This window comes from Loxodonta africana, chromosome 5 (genome assembly GCF_030014295.1).
Source record: "Loxodonta africana isolate mLoxAfr1 chromosome 5, mLoxAfr1.hap2, whole genome shotgun sequence".
In the NCBI taxonomy this organism is placed as follows: domain Eukaryota; kingdom Metazoa; phylum Chordata; class Mammalia; order Proboscidea; family Elephantidae; genus Loxodonta; species Loxodonta africana.
In genome coordinates, this window is record NC_087346.1 from 107,512,896 (window position 1) to 107,538,309 (window position 25,414).

Here is a 25,414-nt window from a genome sequence, read left to right on the forward strand (position 1 = left end):
TCTCTCTGGTTCTGGAGGCTTGAGCAGACTCTCTGCCATTTGTTCTCTCCTGCTGTGGAATATGCATTTAGAGCACCACTACTTGCCTTACCATGCATGCCAGCCAATCCAGCTTGCAGCATGCTGGTGCCGGCCAGGTCAGGTCTGGCACCTCCTCTCTGCTCTGAACCATCTCTCCCTCTGCTTACTGTTCAGTCTGATTTCTTGACTTTGCTTATGAAGTTCAGAGCTCAAAGATTTTCATATAAAATTGATTCACTTTTTGTTTTGGGGGTCTTTATTGTAAGGGACCACAGGAAGTATCTGACTACTCTGCCATCTTGGCCCTGCCTCTCCCTTCCTCTTTCTTAAAAAAAAAAAAAGCCATTGTCGTCAAGTCGATTTCAACTCATAGCAACTGTATAGGACAGAGCAGAACTGCCCCATAGGGTTTCTATGGCACAGCTGGTAGATTCGAACTGCTGACCTTTTGGTTAGCAGCTATAGCTCTTAACCACTGCACCACCAGGGCTCCTCTCCTTTCTTAGTGGTCTCTTTTTCAGCAGTTGGTACTCACTTTTCACCCCATTGACCTGGGAGTCATTCTGGACTCCTGTCTTGCACTCATATTCAGTCTGTTAGCAAGTTCTTTTGGCTCTAACATAATAATATATCCAGAATCCAGTGAACTCTCACTTTCTCCATTGTTACCACTCATGTCCAGGCTAATATCATCTCTGCTCTACTCTTTTGCAATATTCTTCTAACAGGTCTCTCTGGCTCTACTCTTGCCCTCATACAATTCATTCTTCACATAGGATCCAGATTAATTTTTTTTAATTGGTAAATCACATGATGCCATTCATCAGAGTAAAGGCCTACAGTGGTTTCCCGCTGCATTTAGAATACAAATCCAAAGTCTTTACCCATGTTTGCAAGGCTTTTATGACCTGGCCCCCCTCTCTGACCTCATCTTGTAATTCTCCCTCTCCTTCACTCTGATTTAGCTACTTGGACTTCCTACCCTTTTTTGAAAATGCCATACTTGTTCCAGCCACAAGGGAAAAATAGGACTTGTAAAGAGTATAACTTAGCATTTAAGATAAAAATAAACTTACCAATACTCTGGTTAATTAAACATGTTGGGACTCAGATGGATCTATCTGTTGAACTGGATTCCATTTGTAATCTTATGTATATTTGTAGACTGATTATTGAGTTGATTAGGCAGTAAACTCCATGGATATGTCAACTTAATAATCAATCTACAAATATACATAAGATTACAAATGGAATCCAATTGTGTAGTACTTTGGTTTTGTTACTGACACCAGCTACTTTGTAGTTAAGACTGCCTTGATTTTCCATTACCTGTCTATCAATTTGTCATACTGTCATGGCTGTGTGTTGCTATGATGATAGAACCTATGCCACCAGTATTTCAAATACCATCAGAGTTACCCATGGTGGACAAGTTTCAGCAGAGCCTCCAGTTTCAGCCAGGTTAGGAATAAAGGCAATATACTACTGAAAATTAGCCAGTGGAAACCTATGGATCACAACAGAACAATGTCTGACTCAACTTGCTTTAGACATGTCATCAGGAGAGATCATTAGAAGACATCATGTTTGGTGAAGGAGAGGGCCAACAAAGGTGAGGGAAACCCTAATAGAGATGGATTAGCACAATAGCCACAGCAATGGACTCGAACATGTTGGAGATGGTGAGGATGATGAAGGAGAGGGCAACATTCGTTGTGTTGTACATAAGATCACCACCAATCAGAGTAGCTCAATGACAGCTAACGACACCAACAGCAGCCTTGATTTTGGTCATTTATATCATGATGTACTTCTTTTTTCCACTGGAATGTGAGATGGAAGACATTTCTTTTATAATTAATGTATTAATAAGTACTAAAATCTTATGAAATCTAGGTCTGGGTTACTTATGCATCAGCCCAAGATTATTATTCTTCTCTATTCCCACTTTCTTCATCTCTCCTGTGAGAAAAGGATCTCTTTCTTATCTCTTATCTTCATTCTTATTCTCCTCCCAAAACCTATCAGGAGAAATTCTATTTGCCTCAAATTCTAAGCTAGTCTATACCATAAGCAACCTGAAGGCAGAGACCATGCATGTGTTGTTAGCTGCAGCCACAGTGTTTAGAACATTACTGGCACATAACTGGCACTAAAGAATAATTACGGAATGAATAGTTGAATGGAAAACAGAAATGCTCAGTTTTCAGACAGAAACCTAGCTTTCTTTGTTAGGGCCTAATAGAGAAAATGATCTGATCTTCATAGAAATAAAAATGTTTCATGGAATAAGCAGAGGATTGTCATGTCAGTAAGATCAGCAATTGCCCTTTAAGAAGGTACATAGGAGTGTGCATTACCTGGATGGTGAAATTTACAACCATCAAGGCCATTATCACGGTCTCAGCCTTAGCCTTACAGGTTTCGAAACCCAATTTTTTCAACATACTAAGAACAGATCCGTTTTTAAGATTGAACTGACTGAAATGTAATGGCATATGAACCAGAAAGCCAGTGTATTAGTTTATCATGAGAACTATAATCATCACAGGGATTAGAATATATGAAGCCTGTATAATCAGTGCATTTCAAAATAAGAAGGTTGCTTGGTAAGCAGGGACTGAGGACACATTACAGCCTAGTGATTAAGACTCAGATAGACTTGACTTCAAATCATGAGTCTGCCACTGACCAGCTCTGTGACCTTGGGCAAGTTACTTAAGTTCCAAATGTCTTAATTTCCTCATCTGTAAAATGGAGATAATAACAGTTTCTACCTGCAGTAGATACTTTTTGCAATGTCTTCACAGGTCATACTGTTTCACTTACTTTAAAAATAACCATCCTCCCTCCCTCTCTCCCTCTTTCCATAAATGTGGGTCTCTAGCATCTCTATTTTTATATTATGACGACCTTGCCTCACTTTCCAAAGGGAAATGGATGAAAGATGGACCCCTTATTTAGGCAAGACCAATCAGGTTCTTTCTCCCAGGAATTTGCAATTAAGACTAAGAGATTCTATTCAGTTTGGTCTATTTGCTTGAATGAAGTGTTGTAAAGTTGAGATCAAAGACCGCTGTTGTAGAGTAATGATGCCTGTCCATATGTTGTCAGAGCTAGTCAATGCTGGTCTGCAGAGACAGGGAGAGGGGAATGAAGTAGACTCATCCAGAAAAGCAGAGATGTAGGACCATGGGCCCTGGAGAGAGAACCTGAGGCAGCATCTGCCAGCTCCCTGTTCCAGGTCCTTCAGAGGCTCAGCAGCTTTACCCTTTCTTGAGACGTCCCTGTGTTCTATCATAAAGTTCTCCTTCTTGCTTAAGCTACTTAGGCTTGGTTTCTGCCACTTGTCACAAAAGAACCTTAAGTTAGCACACATAGAGGATATTTAATGATGGTATTCCTGCCACTGGGGTAGACAGATTCACTCCTTAGTTCAAGGTATCCCCTCTCCATAACTGGAGATGCCAGCAATTGCTTTCTGAAAATCTCTTATTTCTCTGCCTCCGTGGCTTGCCCGTTTGTAGGTATGGAATAAGCTAAGGGATCTTAATGACTTGGTTGTCTGCCTTCTCCCTGTCTTCAAATTTATCTATAGATTTCTTACGACTATTCATAGAAGCTATTCCAGGTTCCTCTATCTCCTCCAGGTACTCTAAATGTCATTACAGTTAAATACTACTCTCCTAATTTTTCTGTTAGCCTGCCTGGACTCTACTCTTCTGAGACCCTTCTCTGTGATGCAGGCAAGGGCAGTGAGGGAACCTGGAGAATAGTAGATAGATAGATAGGTAGGTAGGTAGGTAGATAGGTAGAGAGATAGATGATAGATGATAGATAGGTAGGTAGATAGATAGATAGATAGATAGATAGATAGATAGATAGATAGATAGATAGATAGATAGATATAGAGTCATGGATTGAATTGTCTCCCCCCAAAATATCTTTCAGCTTGTGTAGGCCATGATTCCCAGTATTGTGTGACTGTCCACCATTTTCTCATCTGATGTGATTTTCCTGTGTGTTGTAAATCCTACCTCTTTAATGTTAACGAGGCAAGATTAGTGGGAATTATGTTAATGAGGAAGGACTTAATCTAAAAGATTAGGTTGTGTCTTAAGTCAATCTCTTTTGAGACATAAAAGAGAGAAGTGAGCAGAGAGACAGAGGGACCTCATACCACCAAGAAACAAGAACCAGGAGAATAGCTCATTCTTTGGACCTTGGCATCCCTGTGCCAAGAAGCTCCTTGACTGGGGAAGATTAATGATAAGGACCTTCTTCCAGAGCCGATAGAAAGAGAAAGCCTTCCCCTGTAGCTGGCACCCTGAATTCGGCCTTCTAGCTTCCTAGACTGTGAGAGAATAAATTTCTCTTTGTTAAAGCCATCCAACTGTGGTATTGCTGTTATAGCAGCACTAGATGACTAAGACAGACAGACAGACAGATAGATAGCTACTGTCAAGTTGACCCTGACTTATGATTACCCCATGTACTACAGAACGAAACATTGCCCAATACTGCATTATCCTCACAATCGCCCGTGTGTTTGAGTGCATTGTTGCAGCTACTGTGTCAATCAATCTCACCAAGGGTCTCTCACACCCTCGCTGACCCTGTACTTCACCAAGCATGATGTCCTTCTCTAGCAATTAATTCTTCCTAATGACGTATCCAAAGCAAGCAAATCAGACAATTTCCATGGTGATCGATAGGGTTTTCATTGGCTGATTTTTGGAAATAGATCACCACACATTTCTTCCCAGTCTAAGTCTGGAAGCTCTGCTGAAACATTTCTACCATGAGTCATCCTGCTGGTTTTTGAAATACTGATGGCTTGGCTTCCAGCATCACAGCAACATGCAAGCCTCCATAGTAGAAGATATTGACAGATGAGTGGTGGATAGCATATAGATCAAATTCAAATATCAGAGAGCAGTGGAAGATGGTGCTGGAAAAATAGAGTGGGACTTGTAATGAAATTACCATTAAAAAATAAAATAAAATGAAACCCAAATTCTCTGATGTTGACAGAATCGCCATGACAGGAGAGTTTAACCTGAAGCTCAGATGCTTTCTTCCTTGCAATTCACTCAACAATGACTGCTGCCTCCATTATGCTGGCAAGGAAGAGCTCTACTCTCACATTAGCACTGCCTTGGAAGCCTTGCCATTGCCATCAATTTTACTGCTTTAGCTGAAAGTTATTCAGTCACAGGTTCTTCAATGTGAAGGACACTTTCTGATGTCAGTACCATTTTGGAGACTAGAACAAATTGTTTTCTTACTTGCATGAAAATTACCAGGCTGACATCGTACAGGCTAAAAATGTTCACATAGCAGGACTCTAGAAATAGATCCAAAATACTAAATTGTGTTGAGTGAGATTTCACAACAGCTATCAGATATCTGCATATGGTTTGCAAAACTTGTCTTATGGAAAATGTGAGCTGCTAACATACTGGCATGTGGAAAGTTGAGAATTTTCCCGAGGTAAAACAACTTTCACAGATAAATTCTTAATTGCTTCACTGATTAAGTCAAACCACAAATTCTTTAAAGGCAGGGTGTTTCTCTGTAGGACAATTTAGAATATTTTTCAGCTACTATGGACTTTTTGCTGTGTTAAAAGGCATAGTTTACTGAAAGATAATTTTATATTTTCAAAATGTTTGTAAAACTATTTACTATATTGTTACTTTATTATGTATAGCATATAAACAGTTCCTGATGAAAAAAATTGCAACTCAATTGCATATTGTTTTGTTACTTGAACTTGAGTCTCTGCTTCTCTATTATCATACCAGTGTGGCTACTATATTTCTAATCTATTTGTCTTTTACATAGTTCATATATGGGCATTATACATACATGTTCCAGTATGAGTTATCAATATACTAAAATTCAGGCCAGGTTTGTACTTGCAGAAAAGTAGTAAAGCATTAAGGCTTTAATTTGTACTTTACATAAGCACTAATCAGCAGGTGACTGTATTACTAGAAATGTTAAGATAATTGCAGCAAAGCTCTTTTTAAGAGTAAAATTTTTATATGATGGCCCAACTCCCTATTTCACGGTGCTTTAGATGATTTCAGAAAATGATTTATTCATTTTTTTTAATAGTATTATTCCAATCAGCTAGGAGAATTACTATATGCGTGTATCTTTGTGTGGTTTTTGCAGTGTCTAGGAACTACCTGGGAAATGTCAGGAAAGTAAAGCTTAATTTAGAAGATAGACCTTGGAAAAGATAATGGACTAGGGTTTGAGTCTAGGCTGTGGCTCAACTCTTTTTTTAGTTATATCTCCTCGTTTTTACTTGAGGAGTTCACCTGATGGTACATTTCATTCATTAAAAAAAAAAATCAGATAATGCTTCTAGCTATAAAAAATATTGGCATGTTTACCAAAACCTTCTTTCTTTACCTCGAAAAAGTAAGCAGTTGTGATAGTGAATCAAATTTAATGGTAGAAATAAAGGTGTATCTGGAACCCATAATGAAATCCAAAATACTGTCCATTAGGATTTTTCCTGAACTTTTGGCAAAAGCAATTAAACTTCCTCAAGAGAATGATGGTATAACTAGTAAAAATGAACCTCGTTGGATACAACTAAAAGAGATATTCTTCTTTTACCAGCAAAAAATATCATTGCTATAAATTAATAAAAATGAAGATCGTCTTAACTGCTGGCATCAGAATTCTCCTTAGGGAGAATTTCAAACTGCCCTTGGGTGGAAAAATGCCTCAATAAGTGATTGGCACCCTGAAGGTTTTAGGGTTAGGATCCTGAGGTTTTAAATATTGACTAGTGACAAAGCTTTAGAGAGGGAATCAAAACTGCTTAGTTCTGGAATTTCTCTACAGCAGGAAAGAAATTCTTGGCTACCGAAAGAATGATGAGAAGAAAACACAGCAGGGGAAAGGGAATGTCGGGAGGATAAGCATGCCCTAGGAATCATGGCAGAGGGCCATGAGAAGCCCTTGGTGGTAGGTGGCAGAACTGTACTCAAGAGCGTATATAAAAAGTACTTTGAGCTGTTCGTGAGGCTGTGCCTGATGTGACAGCTCCCCGGGGCTCTCAGCTCTTCGGTGGAGTCAGCCACACTCACAATGATTGCCTATGTTTGCTTGTTTGTTTTCTAGACATTGAAAGAGCCGCAGGAATGAGCTGTCAGGGAGAAAGCGTGAGTCTGGAGGCTAAGGTGAAAACAGAACTTCCATCTCACACCCCTCCCCTGGGAACACACAAAAATTCCCAGGAAGGTTTTTGGACTTGTATGAGGCATTCGGGCCAATTTTCTAAATCTAAAGGGGCCAGGTGTCTCCAGCTGGCAGCTGGGTTTTATGTGAGAGAGAATGTATTTGTTTCCTTGGTGCAGGGTGGCCAGATAAAGTAGAAGACACCCAGTTAGATTTGAACTTTAGATAAACAATGAATACTTTTTTTGTTGTAAGTAGGTTCCACACACTGCTTTGGATATATTTTTGTAGCACGGGTACACTCACAAGAGCTTCCACAGATAACCTAGGCAGCTGTCTCATTGAATTTGGGCCTCACTTCCAACAAACAATATAATTTCTTAGAAAAGAGACTAAGGTCTAAGCCAAGGCTATGGTGCCACAGAGCCCACCTACTTCATTTCTTTTTGTTCCTTCTTTCTTCCACAGTCTTACTTAGCTTTCATCTGTCATTACTTGTCATATTCTGTAAACCAGAGGCAACTGGGGCTGCACTGAGGGAAGATATTGAGAGGCAGCATGTAGTTAAGTTTCCTTATTTGTAAAGAGGGATGATAGTATTACCTATGGGGTTGTTATAAAAATTAAATGAGTTAATACGCTTATCAACTGTCTTGTTACCTGTCATTTCACATTTACGGTAATAGTAAAAAATCTACTATCTGACTACTTGGTGCATTAACGAAGTATGTCTGGCAGTAACGAAAGCCAAGTTGTGGGGTTAGAGTAACGTTGGCTGTGAATGTTAAGGTTATGTGTCAACTTGGCCGGGCCATGATTCTTAGCAGTTTGGCAGTTATGTAATAATGTAATTTGGCAGTTATGTGATGATGTAATTTGGCAGTTGTGTAATGATGTAGTCATCCTTCATTTTTGTGATCCGATGTGGCCATCCTCCTTTTTTGCATAGTACTGATTTTCACATAATGACCTGGTCTTTCGAACATAGCCATGTTGATAAGTGAGGAGTGGGTGCATATGTAAAGCACTAACAATAGTACCTGGGTAGGTAAATAGTAGTGTTTGGCTTTAGAGCCCAGAATCTAGGGTCTAGAGGCCTTTGACTATTGTAGTCACTAATCTTGTACCTCCCTAATCCATTCTCCATACTGTAGTAATTGTTGTTGTTGTTAGTAGTCTTCCATTTGGCTCTAACTCATGGTAACCTTATGTATAACAAAATGAAACATTTCCTTGTCTTGAGCCATCTTAATGATTGTTGGTACGTTTGAGTCCATTTTTGCAGTTATTGTGTACTGCCTTCCTACTCATGGGGCTCATCTTTCTGCACTGTATTGGATAATACTGTGATGTGATCCATAGGGTTTTCATTAGCTAATTTTCATAAGTAGATCACCAAGCTTTTCTTCCTAGTCTGACTTAATCTGGAAGCTCTGCTAGAACCTGTCCACCGTAGGTGACCCTGCTGATATTCGAAATACCAGGGGCATAGTTTCCAGCATCATAGCAATATGTAAGCCACCACAGTATGGCAAACTAACAGATGGGTGGTGCATACTATTATACTGTAGTTAGTGAAGGAGCCCTGGTGGCACAGTGGTTAAAGCACTTGGCTGCTAACTGAAAGGTCAGCAGTTGAAACCCACCAGCTACTCCATGGGAGAAAGATATGGTAGTCTGCTTCCGTAAAGATTATAGCCTTGGAAACCTTATGGGGCAGATCTACCCTGTCCTATAAAGGGTCACTATAATTTGGAATTGACTAGATGACAATAGGTAAGGACCCCTGGTGGTGCAGTGGTTAAAGCTCTTGGCTGCTAACCAAAAGGTTAGTAGTGTGAACCCACCAGCCACTCTGCAGGAGAAAGATATGGCAGTCTGCTTCTGTAAAGATTATAGCCTTGGAAATTCTGTGGGGCAGTTCTACTCTGTCACAACTGTTACTATGAGTCAGAATTGACTCAATGGTAATGGGGGGTGGGGTAGGCCCTACTAGGGCAGTGTTAGTTCATTGGTAGCGTTCTCACCTTGCGTGTGTGAGACTCAGGTTCAATTCTCAGCCAATGTACCTCATGCACAGCTACCACCTGTCTGTCATTGGAGGCTTGTGTGTTGTTATATGCTGAATATGTTTCAGTGGAGCTTCCTGACTAAGATGGACTAGGAAGAAAGGCCTGGTGATCTACTTCTGGAAATCAGCTGATGAAAATCCTATGGATTACAATGGTCTAACCCACATTTGATCATGGAAATGTCTCAGGATCAGACAGCATTTTGTTTGGTTGTACATGGGGTAGCCATGAATCAGGGTGACTTGACAACAGCTAACAAAATCAGTGGGCCCTTAACAATTTTGTCTTTCCTGGTTTCTCCCATTTACTGCTTGCTATTCTCCCTTTTACTCTGCATTTTCCAGGAAGGTGTTGCATATGCTGTCTTCTGCCTGAAATATTTTTCTCCTGCTCTTTCTCCATGTTAGTTCATACTCATTTTTCAGTCTTTGTCAAAGAATACTTTGCAGGGAAACATTCCCTGACTTCCTAGTGTAGATTACAACTTATGGTGTACAGTGCCCTGTACTTTTCTTTCATAGACACTTATCACAATTTCTAATTATATATTTGAGTGATTATCATAACGTACTGTGTTTTTATGCAAATAATATGTGTGCTATACATTTTTTGCCAACTGCACAACCCCTCCCTCACTACTTTTGTGAGCTATGCTGCGCATTTTATGTGTGGGCATGTAATTTACGTGGGCATGTTATATGCAAAAAAAAATACAGTAAGTTCCATGAAAACATGTTTATCTTCCTAGACCATGTCTATCTTCCTAGCCATTATAGTTCTCAAGTCTAGCATAGGCCTGACACACACCAAGTACTCAACCAAAAACAAAAAAAGAGTGAGAGTTTTGTTAGGCCAGGGATCAATGGAATATGGCCTGGAGCAAAATCTAGCCTACCACTTGTTTTTGTATGCCCTGGTTGAAAAAAAATCGAAAGAAGAATATTATCTGACTCTTGGAGATGAAATGAAGTTCAATTGCAGTGTTCACAGATAAAGTTTTATTGGAGTGTAGTCACACTCATTCACTTATGTATTGTCTAAGTCAGCTCTTGTACCACCAGTTGAGTAGGTGCCTCATAGGCCATATGGCCCGCAAAGCCAAAAATATTTACTATCTGGCCCTTTGTAGAAAAAAAAATTACCAACTCCTGTGTTAGACAATGGTCATTCTGGGCTCTGGGGCAGCCTGTGTTCAAAAGCACCTGCAGGTGGCTTTTCTCAATTGTCAACGGTTTGCTTCTGTTGCTGAAACAAGTGATCTATTTATTTTGCTTACTTGGTAGGATTAATTAAAGAGAGTTTCCTTTGTCCTTTGTTTTTCTGCTTCTCTATCAACAGACAGAAGCCCCCCAAAGCACATCAGTCATATGGTACATTCCTTTGCCAGTGGTATGATCGTGTAACTCTTTTACCCTCTCCCCAGCATCAGAAGATTTCCCAGTTCTATGGATAATTTATGAATTCCTTTCCAAAATGAAATAATGAACTGGTAGGTGGCAGCAATACATTTAAATGAAATGCCTATGTTTTCCACTTTCTTTCCTTCAACACATAAACTAAGATTGGATTAAAAAATGCTTTCTGTCTTCTTTTAAAGGGACCATATTCTTTTTTGGTTACAAATTCATACTTACCAGAACAACACTTTAAAATACACATTAAAATCTAACAAGGTTTTAAGATATTTTCGAAGTGATTTCACCATAGTGCTAGCTATCCATCAAAACAGGAACTGCCAAACTATTTATTCCTTTAAATAATTTAATTTAAACACCTCACCTGAAGAGTAACCACTGTATAGGATCTTTGCTGCTGAATCAAAAGATTTAGCTAATGATAGACTAGATAAAAAGAAATATACCAAATAGAAGTCCCTTTTTTTAATATATATAATGCAGTTTACTTCTGAAAAGCTATTTGTGAATGGAAATATTTAAGTTTGAATAATACTCTAAACCTTTCCTGAGTTCCGCCATGTAAATAAAAAGTCAATTATAAAGTCAATATCCAACCCTTGATTTATTTCTTCTTTAAATTCACATTTGCACACTTTTATAAGAAGTCCCATTGTAATGATAAAAAAAAGATGGCAGAATACTAGTATACCAATAGTAAGCTATTTTGGACAAAGTTAAGATCTTCTTGATATAAGTATCCCACATAATAGAAATAATATGAAAATATATAGCTCCTAAATGATCTAAAATATGTGTAGAAATTGCAGTAAGACAAAATAATGTGGTATTTTATTAAAGGAAGGTGATCTCATATACATTCATTGTGTACCCCTGAAACAAGAAATCGATTATTTGACTCAATTAAGAAGGTGGTATTTCTAGATCTTTACTATGACATTCAGGTTTCTACTATAAAATGCTTAGCCATTATGAACTATTCTATTACAAATAGTTTACATCTGATGGGTTTGAACTATTGGAAAAAAAGCACTTTGAATTTATATAACACAAATATTTCTCCATGTTGCTAACCAAAGGGTTGGCAGTTCAAATCCGCCAGGCGCTCCTTGGAAACTCTATGGGGCAGTTCTACTCTGGCCTATAGGGTCGCTATGAGTCGGAATCCACTCGACAGCACTGGGTTTTTTTTTTTTTTTGGTTTGTTTACTGTAACATGGTACGTGTTATCATTATCATAACTCTGTGAGGCAGGATAGACACTATGACGTTCACTGATAGGTATCAGGGACTTACCCTAAAGTGTTAGAAGCTTAGAAAACAGGTGTGGTATATAGAAAACAAAAAGAGAGTCTTTAACATTTTAATTTTTTGGCTAATTGACAAACAATGGGGAATATTTAAAGGATAAAACAGTAGTTTTAGAAAAAAGTTGTATAATTCTCAAAAGAAAAGGAGGATATTCAATGAGATGTGGTAGAAGCAGAAAGGAATCCAAGAGACATTTTGCAAGGGCTCCTGAAACAATGAAGAGCTTCTTTACATACTCTGGCAGGAAGCCAGCAGAATACTTAGTAATGGCGCTATTATGGATTGATAATAAATAATTGTGTTGTAAATCCTAACCTCCATGCCTGTGGTTATAACCCCATTTGGGAATGGGTTGTCTTTGTTATGTTAATGAGACAGGATTAGTGTAGAGTATATATTGAGTCAATCTCTTTAGAGATATAAAAGAGATTAAATGCAAGCTAGCAAGAAGAGAGATGGGGTAAGATAGATGCCAAGACACATGAAGATCTTCAAGAAACAAGGAAGTATAAGCTGAAGAGGCAATGACCTTCCTCCAGAGTCAACAGAGAGAGAAAGCCTTCCCTTAGAGCAGGTGCTCTCAATTCAGACTTCTAGCCTCCTAAACGTGATGCAATAAATTTCTATTTGTTAAAGACATCCATTTATAGTATTTCTGTTATAGCAGCACTAGATAACCAAGACAGGCACTGTAAAGTTTGTTCATGGGTAGAGAAAAAAATAAGAAAAAGTCAAAGAGTTTTTTTGTTCCCCATAGATATTATGGGGGAAGAAAGTAAAGGAATAGTCTCAATTTAAAATCATCTTTTGAAACAGATAAAAAGAAGTATCAGATCAAGGAATAGAAAATGCAGAGTATTCCAGACATATGTTCTAGACTCAGTTTGAAGTCTGTGCAAGTTCTTCATAATATTAAATTTTCAATTCAAAGGACTTTCCTTCTGAAGTTATAACCTTCTCAATTTTTAGTTTTAAAAATATTCTTATTTTATGAAGTAATGGGGAGAATAGATGGAAGGTTTATTTATATTTATTTTTCGTGTCTTTGCAAAATAAAAAAACTGATATATCAGCTTTTGTCAGTTCCCAAAATTTCCTTGGAAATTTTACCACCCCATGATATAAAAAGGTCTGGGAACCAGTAATATAGACTAATTGATAAGACAAATTTACAATGAAATATTAATTAGAATGTTACTAGAATGGTATTTAATTACATTTTTACACTGTAGGTTAACCTTTTTGTTTTGCTCATTCAACTCAATTTGACATACATTTTATTTACTGAAAGCCTTCAGTTATGCCAGGCATTATAATAAGTGATGCTGATGCCAGGATGAATAAACATGGCCTTTGCTTTTTTTTTTTTTATAGAGAACAAACCAGACTAGTGTAAGGGACAGAGAAACATCTAAGTTCTGCCTTAATTATGATACCTGTGGTAAGAATACTATGTACTTGGGAGAGGTGCAGCATAGAGAAGTAAATAAAGTTGGGAAAGGGGGTGCAATCAGAGAAGGTGTCACAGAAAAAGTAATGCTTCTATTGGTTTTCAATGGATGGGTAGGAAAGTCCTCCAGGTAACAAGGAGAGGAAGGCTTTTCCAGGCAAAGGGAATATGTCCAGAGGCACTGAGGCTTGAAAGAGCATGATAGCTGATATCAGTAGAGCAGACATTTCAAGTATCAAATAAGGGAACGGCCAGAGAAGAATCTGAGAGGTAGGCTGGAGTTAGATTTTATATAGGGACTTGCATATTTTGCTGAAGTAGTTGTACTATATTCAGTACGCTCCTAGAGAAATCTCTGAAGGGTTTTCAACAGCTGAGAATTAGAAATATATCAAAAAATGTATTAGTATCCTATTTCTGCCTCAGGAAGTAGCATGTGCTGAGCATGATTTAACCTTCTGCTGATGACTGAAGATCTTTCAGTGATACTAATGAACACCAGTTCTCATTTTATAATGAGAACACATTTATATATAAAAACCCATTTAAATATAGAGGGTGGAGGCCTTGGGCATCCTCTGTAGAGAAGGAATGTTTCTTTAAAAAATGAAATTATTATAAATCTATTTTCTTAATTTGACTTTTTTGTTGTTGGTATTAATGTTTTTGAGGGGCTGGGGGAAGAGATTTTGGTCGACAACTTTTAGTAATTGGATTTCCCTTAATTTTACTGTAGAAATTTACTGGCTAATAGACAGTATCTGCCCATAAGTTTGAAGCAAACAAAGGATAAAATTGTACCACTTACGGGTGGAATCGGAGATTCATTATACTCTCTGGAGAATAGAGATTTATTCATGATTTTTCTCCTTCTTCTTACACCAGCACATAATAGCTACTATATAAATGTGTGCTGAGCTGAAAAGAATTTGTACTAGAAAGGTAACATAATTTTTCTGAGGAAAAATAATTACTGGCTAAACTGCGGTAGTTCTTTGAGTAAATTTTTATATGAACAGGAAAAATAAGTGATCATAATGTTTTTCAACCTTTAAAAAACTTTAGCGATGATCTATATGAAGACTTTAAGAAAGCTTTCATCATGTTGACACACTGGGAGTATATTTCTTTTTAAAGAATGGGGATCTGGCTTAGGGATGGGTAACAAACATCGTGAGATAAAGTCCTTCTTATGGGTAAAGTGCAAATTCTAAAGTTCACTAGGGTTGGAATTGGGATACTGTTTAGAAACACAGAAACTTAAGAATGACCCATACATTGTAATCTACCCAAAACCAAAAACCAAACCCAGTGCCATCGAGTCAATTCCGACTCATAGCGACCCTATAGAACAGAGTAGGAATGCTCCATAGAGTTTCCAGGGATCTCCTGGTGGATTCGAACTGCTGACCTTTTGGTTAGCAGCTGTAGCACTCAACCACTATGCCAGGGTTTCCTTGTAATCTACATGTTTGCAAATTTTCTAAATTCCTCTTCACTTTGAAATGCCAGTAAGAGTACAAGGTATACCAGGAAGCTGGGCTTGTGGGCTAAAATGTAATAAATGATGCTATTGTGTGTGTCTTGGTTATCTAGTGCTGCCATAACAGAAATACCACAAGTGGATGGCTTTAACAAAGAGAAATTTATTTTCTTACAGTCTAGTAAGTTGCAAGTCCAAATTCAGGGTGTTGGCTCCAGGGGAAGGCTTTCTTTCTGTCGGCTCTGGAGGAAGGTGAAGGACCTTGTCCTCAATCTTCCCCTGGTCAAGGAGCTTCTCAGGTGCAGGGACCCCATGTCCAAAAGCTATGCTCTGCTCCTCGTGCTGCTTTCTTGGTGGTTTGAGGTTCCCAACACTCTGCTTGCTTCCCTTTCCTTTTATCTCTCGAGAGACAAAAGGTGGTGCAGGCCACACCCCAGGGGAACTCCGTTTATGTTGGATCAGGGAGGTGACCTAAGTGAGGGTGGTGTTACAATCCCACCCTAATCCTCTTTAGCATAAAATTACAATCACAAAATTGGAGGATGACCACAGAATACTGGGAATCATGGCCTAACAAAGTTGAAACAGATTTTTTGGGGGACACAATTCAATCCATGACATTGGGCAAGTGTGAAATATTTAGGGAAAAATAATATAAACTGCACTTGTAAGGTGATGATTTTAGTGTGGCCGAAATGTAAGGATAAAATCTAGAGGTTTCTGAAGTTATGAAACTAATATGCCGGTGTTGCAAAACAGGGCAATAACATGCTAGGCATCATAAAGCAGGTGTATTATAAAAAAAAATGAGGAACTTGAAAACCTGACCTAGACCTTGCACAAAAGTCACAGATGTGTAAACGCCTGAAATACTGGATGTCTTTATCTCCAGAAGATCATAGTAGATATTAGAATATAGAATATTCTTAGTCTTATTATATTCCAAGGAAACCCTGGTGGTATAGTTGTTAAGTGCTATGATTGCGAACCAAAGGGTAGGCAGTTTGAATCCAACAGGCGCTCCTTGGACACTCTGTGGGGCAGTTCTACTCTGTCCTATAGGGTCGCTATGAGTTGGAATCGACTCGACAGCGCTGGGTTTGGTTTTGTTTGGTTTGGTTATTATGTTCCAATGTGAATATTAGAACTCAAATTTGAATACTTGAAGCAATCTCAATGCTTGATAGTAGTAAATCAGGAGAAAATCCAAAATGTTACTATATGTTGGCTCTAATAAAAAAGAAAAAAAATGGAATAGGCTGAAAGTAAGGGCTTAGTTATTGGCACTTAATGATGGATTTATATATATTTGTGAAGGTCATATAAGTAGGACCTTGATTTCCTTGTCTCTTCCCCCCCCCCGCCCCCCATATAGGCTATAACCACCTCTAACATTGCCTTTTCTCATTCCTGCCTTTTGATATTTATGGGCATCCCTAGGACATTTTTCATGGGAGCTCACCGAAAAGTCCTGTTGACTTCCAATATATCTTTCTTCCTCTCTTGCACCCGTTCCCATCTTGGGATACTGCTGGGCCCTGCCACTTTTTGCATACCACTGGACTCCGATGGGTTATCACTACAAATGCACCAAAGCCCCTGAGTTCCAAAATCTAAACCAAATCAAACCCAGTGTGGGTGAGTTTGACTGCTAGGACCCTACAGGACAAAGTAGAACTGCCCCGTAGGGTTTCCAAGGCTGCAAATCTTTACGAAGCAGACTACCACATTTTTCTCCAGCAGAGCAGCTGGTGGGTTTAAACCTCCAATCTTTTGGTCAGCCACAGAGCTCTTAACCACTGCACCACCTGGGTTCATCTGAGGTCCAAAGTCTCTGAAAATTCAGTGGCAAAGGGGGGAAGATCACTTAATTGTTTCCCTCTAACGTTCTTAGGTGGGTACCAAAATACTAGCTGTGTAGTGTCTTGGACATTTTAGTGGCAACAACTCTTTCGGTTTTTAAAACTCTGGTTGGAAACCGGGGAAATCGTAATGGCAGACCCCACCAGGCTGCCATTCACATGCTGCAGGGTCGAGCTTTTGGTGCCAAAGTCCCTTTCCCCTTAGGCAGAAGCATTTTCTCCAGGGTGGCGCTACAGTCCCTTAGGGAATAACCTTCTGGCGCCTGCTTGGGCTCAAACTGGGGGACTCCTGCTGCAGTTCTAGCAAGGGGGACGGACGTCTTCAACTACTAGGTTGGCATTAGGGGGATCATCTATTTAAACGTTTCCCAAAAAAAGTAACTTAGTTTTCGTGACAAACACCGGTTTGCGGGACGACGTTAACTACAAGGAATTTCTAATGGAAAGGATTTAAGCTATTTTTGAAATGTACGGTAGCGAGATAAACAAGGAAATCTCCAGGTTTGCAGATACCGTAAAGCACTTCCAGCTGGGGAAAAGCCAGAGGAATAAATGGTATGAGTAGAGTGGGCAGTGAGTGAAAAGTTGTTGAATAAAATGTCAGGGGAAATCAGTACTAGAATTTCAAGTCTTCTGACTCAGTCTACTCCATTCACTAGACCAGACCACGGGATGAGGATCCACAGGGTCCCAGCGCTAGCTCCAGGTATGCTGCGCATTTGGAGAATATTTTGAATTTTTCTCTTCTCCCTTTCCGGCTTTCCCCAACGCAGGCTATGAATTTGTCCACGACCCCTGCTAATATTTAAAGGCGCTTAAAAGAAGGCATAGTAGGGAGGACTTGGCGTCTATATTTCTCAAACCCGTAAAGGCAGAGCGGTAATGGGTAAGGAGCGTGCAGACTAACTCCTTCCTTGCCCAATCAGGTGCACAGGAAGATGTCCTTTTACCAATAAAAATAAAGTTCGCTTTCCGGAGGCGGGAGGGTGAACCTTGACTGCCAGTTTTCCAAAGCAACGATACAAGGGAGGATAGAGAGTGATGTAAGGTAGGACCAACCCGGAAAAAGGGGCGGGGAGGGGGTGGGACTAACTCTGAGCGGCGGCCGGACCGGCCGCTCCAAGGCAAGAATGGCTGTTCCTGTTGGAGTGCTTCTCGCCAATCACGGCGCCGAGGGCGTGGGCGGGGCTGGGAAGGGGTGGGGAGAGCTCGCAGCACCGCCGGGCGCCCGTCGGGCTCTGGGAGAGGGAGAAATCCGGTTAAAATCAGAGTCGGAGGGAGGTTTAACTGCTGATCGGTTCTGATCGGATTATTCCTTAAAGGGGACGCGCCATTGTCAAGAGAGCGGAGCTCGGGGCCCGAGGGCGGGGACCAGCGGCGCCTGAGGAGCGAAGCAGCCGCACTAGGACTGGGGACGGGTAAGCGCTGCCTGGGGAAAGGCGCTTCATTTCACTTTCTCTTCCAGCGCGGGGGTGCTGGGATGCTCGCCGGCCGAAGGCCACAGCCCCGGCGGGAGTCGAGGTCTTCGGCCCTCGGTCGGCCCCCCTTCCTGGTGGGAGCCGAGTGGGAGGTGGGCCAGGATGGCGGCGGGCTGCGCCGCTTGGGCCGAGACTCATAACGGACGGCAAACCGCGGCGCATCCCCCGCCTCAACCGAAAACCCGCAGGAGTGGCCGTGGGTCCTGGGGGAGCGCCGCGCGCCCGGCTCCTCCGAGCGCACGCTCCCCTTGCGCGCCCAGATCTCTCGCGCGCGCCGCCGCCTCGCAGACTCGCGGGAGCCGCCCCGCGGGGAAGAAGGCGGCGGCCGAGGGGCAGACGGAGGTTGGCGGCCGCGGCTCCGCCGCCAGGGCAGCGAAGAGAGGGCGGAAGAGCAAACTTAGCGCGGCGGCTGGCGGCCCCGGGCGGGAGGGAGCGGCGGGGACCTGCGGAGCGCCCGGCTTTGTCCCCCCTTTCCTTGCTTTCGTCTCTCCGCCCACTGCGCGCTGCTGTGGGCGGGGGTGCAGACGGGGGCGCTGTGCCCGCGCCACTCGGGGCCGGCCGCGCACCCCAGTCCCGGAGCCTTCTGGAGCCGGGGTAGACTCGACCGACACCACAGCCATCGCCCGGACCATTCTTAGAGAGTGTTTCTGCTGCTCTGTATCTCGGCACCGTCGTAGGCTGCCTGGCGCTGAGCTCTTCCTTGCAACTTTTCTCTGCCGTTTGATGGAAGTTGTTGCTTCCGGGCGGCAGGTTCTGTGGGCAGGACCTCGTTTCCTGTGTCCAGGAGAGGCTGATTTCTAGGGCGAATGGTTCCTGGTTGTTGTCTGTCTTTTCTACCATCCCAGTTTCGTCTGTCGCCCCCTGAAAGCGCATCTCTTGTGGATTTGCAGTTACATGGAAGCATTAACCTCTTTCAGGCGAAGATAATTTGAAAAGAATAAAGGGTGGGGAGCAAGAAAGCTACCACCCATTACTGTGGAGTCGATGCGACCGACTCATAGCGACCATATAGGACAGAGTAGAACTGCCCCATAGGATTTCCAAGGCTGTAAGTCTCTGGGGACACTGACTGCCATTTATCTTTCTCCCGGGGAGCAGCTGGTAGGTTCTAACCACAGCTTTTAGGTCAGCAAGCCGACCGTTTAACTACTGCACTCCTGAGCTAGATAGAGCCGAATTTGCCTTATTCAGCCTTTAAACTATGAAGAGTATTACTTGAATCCATTGGCAAAGGTTTTTGGAAGGTTTGGGGGCGGGGGAAAGAAACAGGTTGCCAGGGTCAGTAGGAACTGAGGGGGAGACTTTTGATGAAAATAAAATTGTTTTTGTAAAATGCTGTTCTGCCTAGCAGTTATCTTCTGTAAAGTTGATTTCTACTACTAAACTCATAGGCAATGTAATTACTAATAGCACCTTTCATTTACTTTTGATAAAACAAGTATATACCGAAAACCAACTGCGGTCGACTCGATTCCAACTCATTGACCCTATAGGACAGAATAGAACTGCCCTATAAAGCCTCCAAGGCAGTAAATCTTTCCAGAAGCAGACAGCCAAATCTTTCTCCTTGGGGGCACTGGTAGGTTCAAACCGGCGGACCATCCGGCCAATCTCTCCGTCAGCAGTGGAGCGCTTAATCATTGCGCCACCGGGGCTCTTAAAACAAGTATAAGAGGCTTTTTATCTTGGGCACTGTACTATGCTATACCTGTCGATACTTGCTAAAGGAATCATATTTAGAAATAGCACACTTGTTAGAGACCTTATTTAGAAAAGGAATGTTATCTTAAGCATTCATTTTTTGACAGTTTTTTTTGTGCAATACTTTGTACAGTACTTGCATGTGCAAGTTATAGTCCTATAAACAAAGTAGCAGTGTTTGTGTTATTGTCTTTTTTTGTTACTCATTATCAAAAATAACATTCCATCCTGTTTTCCACTGAGTTATTTTGTAAAATTACTTTTCTGGAAGAGTGAATTTTCTTGGGACACCTGGCCCACTTTTTTATTTTTAAGCAATACTAACAATTTTCAAGAGTGTTAACTGATGACGGTCTAGTAACTTTCAGAGTAACAACATAGGAGCAACTTATACTTAGGATACTGAAAACCAACTTCAGATATTGATGTTTAAAATATACTTTATTCTCCCCCACAGAGTTCAGGAAATGCATACGCACAAAAACATGATCTTTTTTAGTAATCTTGGTAGTGTCTTGCATTGTTACACCTAATTTTCCTTTTTTTAAAAAAACTCCTTCTATGTGACGAGGATGTCAGGCCGACTCCCAGCATAATCTTCCTTAAACGACATTCACTCCTAGGTGAATTTATTATTCACTTTTTAACCTTCTACTTTCATAATAGAAAGTAGAAGGTTAAAAACAAGTTTCCAATTTTTAAAACGCTATTTATTTACTAACTTATTTAAACAATATGTATTGTTGTGGAGTCAATTCTGACTCATAGGGACCCTAGGACAGAGTATATAACCTGCCCCGTAGGGTTTCCAAGGCTGTAATCTTCATGGAAGTAGCCTGTCTCATCTTTATCCCATGGAGTGGCTGGTAGGTTTGAACCACGGACCTTTTGGTTAGTAGCTGAGTGCTTTACCACTGCACTTCCAGGGCTCCTGTTTAAAAAACAGAGAATTTCTGAAGTTTTAAAAGAGCACGTATTGTAGTATTAAAGAAAATGTTCAGGAAGAATTGTCTTTGAAATATCTGGGCTGTGTTTCCTGGAAAACTCATTTTTTCCTGTGTACTTTTAACATTGTTTTAGATATACATAATGCCAAGACTTTTCTTGAGTTGTGAGTTTCTTGGTTGTATGAGTTTCTTGGTCGCTAGGGCTGTCCTCCATTTCTGTCTACATTCACTGTCACTTAGCACCTTTCTGGTATTCAATAAATATGTTGTCTTAGGTTTTATATTTGTGACACAAAAAAAATCTTTCTACAAAGGCTGCTCAGGATATTTTTTTTTAAATAAATAAATACCTGTCTGAAAAATTTATACCAAAGAACAGTAATTGGTTTAATGTCTTGGGAAAGATACATTAATCTAGATGCTCTTTGTCATGTGTATAAAGTTGTAGTTTAATTGTTTATAGTATCTTCCTCCGCAGGCATCTTTCATGATAGTGATCACTTATTTTTGCAGTTGATTTAAGGAATGTTATGGGCAGATAGAGTAGAAATGGATGACAGTCCTTGTTTTCAGAGGTATACAGTTTAATGGGAAGATGCAGAATTATCATTCACAGGAAAAAAAAGAGTGCATATCTCAGCACAACAAGTGTAACGTAACAGTAACATAGGATTCATGCCAAAATGGTAAAGCAATACTGGAGTGATAGAACAAGGCCAGGTCAGGTGACCCTGGTGGCACACTGGTTAAGCGTTCAGCTGCTAACCAAAAGATCAACAGCTCGAATCCAACAGCCACTCCTTGGAAAACCTACAGGGCAGTTCTACTCTGTCTTGTAGGGTCTCTATGAGTCAGAATTGACTAGATGGCAATCGTTTTTTTCTTTTTTTTGGCAGATTATAAAAATATTTTTTGAGGAGTGGACTGGGTGTATGCTCTCAAACTATTTTTATCTGTAAAATGTTTCTGGGGGGGCAGAGCACGTGAATTTCTGAAGCTATTCTTTCTCATCAGAGGGATCATCTATCCAGCCCAGCTCAAATGTTGTCTTCTCTGCAAGCTCTTCCTCTGTTCTAATCAGCAGTGATTACTCTTTTCTCTTGCTTCTGTAAAACTCTCTTAATACAAGCCATAGTCTGAGTTGTATTATGGTATGTGTATTTCCTTCGTTAGATTGTGGACTTTAGTAAAAGCCATTAACAAAAATTGGAGTCTTTTTATTTTCATGTGGGGTAGCCATGAGTCGGAATCAACTTGAGGGCAACTAACAACAACAACAAAGTACTTTAGCAGCTTTATTAGCTCACCAGTATTCTGTAAAAACCATGAACTATAAAGGAGTTCGAATTTAGTTTTCTTTGGGGACAGTGCATATGAGTACTTAATTAAAGGAAAAAACATTTTTTCCCTTATCACCAAAGTTTCACATGCTCGTTCTAAAAAATTGATATGAAAGAAATGTGTAATTTACAAATTAAAAGTTCCCCGTAACACTGCCCATATCACGCTGTAACTATTATTAATGGTTTGGTGTTTATTCTACCAGTTTTTCTGCCTTCTCTTACCTTTAGATGGGACTGCCTTAAACTGTCTATTATACATGAAAAAGTTTAATGAGCAAGTTTTGTTCACTGGGAATGGAGAATGGTAATTAATTTTTATGTACTTTTGTATTATTAATTTCTCGAGGCTCAGTAACTATAGTTCCTTTGATCTTTTCTTAGGATACAGGGCTGCCTGTATTCTAAATGTAGCTTTCATAATCATTTCAAAAATTGATTAAGACCTGTGTGTGAACAGTTTACATGCCTTTGTGCTAAAATAATTTTCGAGTACCTACTCTAAGCAGGGAAACCCTGGTCGCGTAGTGGTTAAGACCTATGGTTGCTAAACAAAAATTTGGCAGTTCAAATCCACCAGGTGCTCCTTGGAAACTCTATGGGGGAGTTCTGTTCTGTCCTATAGGGTCGCTATGATTTGGAATCTACTCGACGGCAATGGGTTTGGTTTGGTTTTTGGTTCTCTAAGCAGAGATTCTCCTTACCTCTTGATTCTTCTTGTTTCTAGAAGAGCATCATGAACTGCTTTAAGACTTCCTACAGGCACTCCTCACACTACTTCAGGGAGTAATATAGGAAGATATTATTTGTTTATGGTCAAGTCACAAATGGAAGTTTTACTATAACCTTACGTTGCTCATTCTAAAAAGGGCTTATTATTTGGGAATCTTTGAAAAACCTTTTTTCCCTCTGGACAAGCTTAAAGAAGTACCTAGAGCACTAGAATCTTCTTCACACCTACTTCAGCAACCAATATTGTAGCTCCCTTTTTAGAATGAGCAACATAAGGTTATAGTAAAACTTAGTTGGAATCGACTCGATGGCACTGGGTACTAGGTAAGCTCAGTGGCAAGGAGCTGAGTTATCGAGGACGTTACCTGCTGTGTGGGCACTAAGGGTATAGGATTAAGTCTGCGTCTATCAAGTTATGAGCGCCTCTGAGTCGGGGGGAAAAAAAGACCTATTGCTCTTGAGTAAATACTAACTCATAGCAACCCTACAGGACAGTAGAACTGCCCGGTAGTGTTTCCAAGGTTGCAAGTCTTTGCCAGAGCAGGCTACCACATCTTTGTCCCACAGAGCCGCTGGTGGGTTCGAACTACTGACCTTTTGGTTAAGTCAGGTGCTTAACCACTGTGCAGCCAGGCCTTCTATAAGAGCATCGCTGAGTAGGAGCGTTAAACAGACAAATACAGAACGGTACCTGCAGATTAAAGGTAGCTTAAATGGCATTCACTCCTAGGTGAACTTATTATTCACTCTTGTTTATTTTCTGCATAGCCTCTTCAAAAAGTGTCCTAGCAAACAAACCTGGGTGTCCACAGAAGGTGGTTTAGAGCCCATGGAACATGTTAAATTAAATGTGCAAGCCTTAGAATTTTTTTTTTTTTTGGGAGTGCAAGCATTTCTATTCCTGTAAGGCAGAATATTTGTGAAATTCTCCAGACATAATCTCTTTTTAACACCTTAGAAGGATCATCCATTTCAAAGAACACCATTATAAGACTATTTCTGTATCCTAGCAGATTATATACTTTCCTGATAGAGTAGTAACACATTCTTTTAAGCTCAAAATGGTGTAATAAATAAAAGTCTTTACTAGTATTTTTGTTGTGAAAAAATTATTAAAAATAAAACCACTTGTATTGAAATACAGTGCAGGGTAACTTTTGCAAAGCAGACCTCTTTCTTCCATGTTAGTCAATCTTTATATCTGTGGGTAAGGAACTGGGTTGTTAAGAGTTGGAATTCATAGGACTGTCAGTGATGTGGTCAGCAAGGCTAGGAAGAATATCTGATAGTGGGGTAGATCCTGTTGAGTTTTACCATAATGTAGCAATTTTGATTTGTCAAGTTTTGTGAAGAATCAATTAAAAAAAAAGCTTTATTGAGATGTAGTTCACATACCAGATATTTCACCTACATAAGGTATACAATTCAATAGTTTTTAGTATATTCAGAGATGTATAATCACCACCAGGATTTCAGAACTTTTTCATTACATATCACCCCTACCTCTCAGCCCTTGCTGTTTATTACAGTCGAGTTGATTCTGACTCATGGCGAACCCATGTGTGCAGAGTAGACCTGCCCCATAGGGTTTTCAAGGCTGTGATCTTTCGGAAGCAGATCTCCAGGTCTGTCTTCAGAGGTGCCTCTGAGTGGGTTTGAACCATAAACCTTTTGGTTAGTATTGAGCACTTAGCAGTTTGGGCCACCCGGGGACTCTCCCTTAGCCCTAGGCAACCACTAATCTACATTCTGTCTTTATGTATTTGTCTATTCTGGACATTTCATAAAAATGAAGAATTACATTTTAATAGATGTATATTCCTATATAAATGGGCTTTTCTCAATGTAAATCCAAGGAAGAGAACTTTAATAATGCTTGAAGTCCCAAGGTTATAAAGATTTTCTTTGAGGGGATTTATCTAAATTCTTATGTCATCTAAGCTTGGAGAATAATGGAAAAGACAGATTTTTTTTTTTCCATGTGACAATCTTAAGACTAATTTTGGAGATGCTTCTTTATACCCATTAATCATTTGGTGACTCTCTCCGAGGAAACCCTGGTGGCGTAGTGGTTAAGTGCTACGGCTGCTAACCAAAGGGTTGGCAATTCGAATCCGCCAGGCACTCCTTGGAAACTCTATGGTGCAGTTCTACTCTGTCCTATAGGGTCGCTATAAGTCGGAATCGACTTGACGGCACTGGGTTTGGTTTATTTTAGTGGACTCTTTCCAAGTGAACAATTTATATCTCAAGTTTTGCAGACTGAACTTAAATAAAGGACAATACTTTAAAAGAAGTTGAAGGTACTAAGAATTCTAATCACTTCTGAATATAATGTTACACTTACTGGTTCAAAGTGTTGTATTGTGCAACCTACTATTTATTGGATCGGTTTTGTA

The 25,414-nt window shown here is 40.3% G+C and overlaps 1 protein-coding gene across 11 annotated transcripts in view; it reads left to right on the top strand.

Moving 5' to 3' along the window:
- Nucleotides 1-18,019: 18,019 nt before the first annotated feature.
- The window catches only part of FRYL (FRY like transcription coactivator), a 272,999-nt gene continuing 265,604 nt past the window's right edge, over nt 18,020-25,414 (top strand). For all 11 annotated transcript variants that reach the window (XM_064285836.1, XM_064285835.1, XM_064285834.1 and 8 more), the window contains exon 1: nt 18,020-18,235. The gene's annotated coding sequence lies outside the window, so the exon portion shown is untranslated. The remainder of the gene's footprint in view (nt 18,236-25,414) is intronic.